Below are 1,410 nucleotides of genomic sequence, written 5' to 3' on the forward strand. Positions count from 1 at the left end.
TCTGTGACCCCCCAGCTCTGTTTTCTTTGCATAAGCCCCCTCCCCGCCGAGGGCTCTTGCCCCTGCAAACCCGCCCCTCCACGTCTCTGCGGGACTGTGTCATCTGGAGTTGGAAACGCATCCAGGGCAACACACACCCTTAGAAGTAAAACGTGGCCACAGGTGTTTGGGCGCTTGGGAATTCTGTTTGTCAAATTACCCCAAAACTGTCCGGTCGGAAGTGCTAAGCTTCATTCAGCTCTGTCTAACCTGCCGCGGGCCATCGTCACGTCGGGGCGGGCCGTCCCTGCCCACGTCCCTGCCCCCGCCGGGCAGCTCTCAGCTGTCATGAGCCGGGCTGTGCGTGGCCGCATCAGTGACGAGGACAGCCCCGGCCGGTCAGCACGGACAGGGGAGTGGCGCTGTCGATGTCCTGGGGAGACTCCCGCAGGCTGCAGGCAGGGTCTCCCCGGGACGTTGGGGTTCCCACACCCCGTGCTCCCGCACGCACATGAGGTCCCGTGTGGACAGCGGGAGCCACAGCACCAGCCACAGTGCCGGCGTCCACACTCCAGGCGCCATTTGCCAGTGTGCTCAGGGGTCCCCCTGGAGCTCAGCTGCACCTGGTTCGGGGGGCGGGGGGCTGCCCCTTCAACCTTTTCCCGGGGCTCAGAGGCTCAGAGCAGGGGGCAGACCAGCCTCACCAGGCCCACACGGGTGGGAGGTGTGGCGCCAGGGCCTCACCATGCCCTGCCCTTCAGCTCTGGGGACGGCCCCTCTGTCCTGTGTGCAGAGTGTCACTGAGGCCTGCCGGGGAGGGTGGGGTCCTATGGCCACTGTAAGGGTCTATGCAGGAGCTGTGTTCCTGTGTGTGGCCCGGGGTGGGGGGCTCCTGCCCAGGGCGCGGGGTGCTGACGCCCTCAGTGAACCCCCAAACGTGAGCGTGCTTGCACACACAGCGCACTCACACACGCAGCACATGCAGGTAGCCGTGCAAGCCCAAGTCTGCCTGCATGTGTCCACCCCGACAGGCGCAAGGCCTATTAGGGAAACCCCAGGGGAGAAAGCAGCTGGAGGAAGTAGGAAGCACCCCCATCTTCCCACCTTCCTCCCGCCTCCCCCCACATGCTGTCTTCTCATTCCAAGATGACGTCAGCTGGGGGGCCTGGAAAACCCCCGTGTGCTCCTTTATCCCCCACCCCATGGGACCTGCTCGCTGCTGCTTGGCCCCAGAGCTTGTGAATGACAGTGACAGCGGCCCTGGGCACCTCCCCTGCCTGCTGCCGGCCTCTTGGGTGGAAGGGTCCCCTGGGAGGGGGGAGGGGGGAGGGGACACCCTTTCCCAGAGGGGAACTGGAGGGCTCCTGGGCCCCACGCTGGGGGTGGGGGTGGGAGCTGCCTCCTGGCTTTCCTGGTCCCCAGGGGGCAGGG

At 66.0% G+C, this 1,410-nt stretch overlaps 1 protein-coding gene across 1 annotated transcript in view; it reads right to left on the reverse strand.

Annotated features, from left to right (window-relative positions):
- Positions 1 to 1,410, reverse strand: part of GATA5 (GATA binding protein 5) — a 13,636-nt gene that overhangs the window by 11,887 nt on the left and 339 nt on the right. The gene's annotated exons all lie outside the window — the stretch shown is intronic.

The sequence above is a fragment of the Crocuta crocuta genome, unplaced genomic scaffold, assembly GCF_008692635.1.
Source record: "Crocuta crocuta isolate KB4526 unplaced genomic scaffold, BGI_CrCroc_1.0 scaffold613, whole genome shotgun sequence".
Lineage (NCBI taxonomy): Eukaryota > Metazoa > Chordata > Mammalia > Carnivora > Hyaenidae > Crocuta > Crocuta crocuta.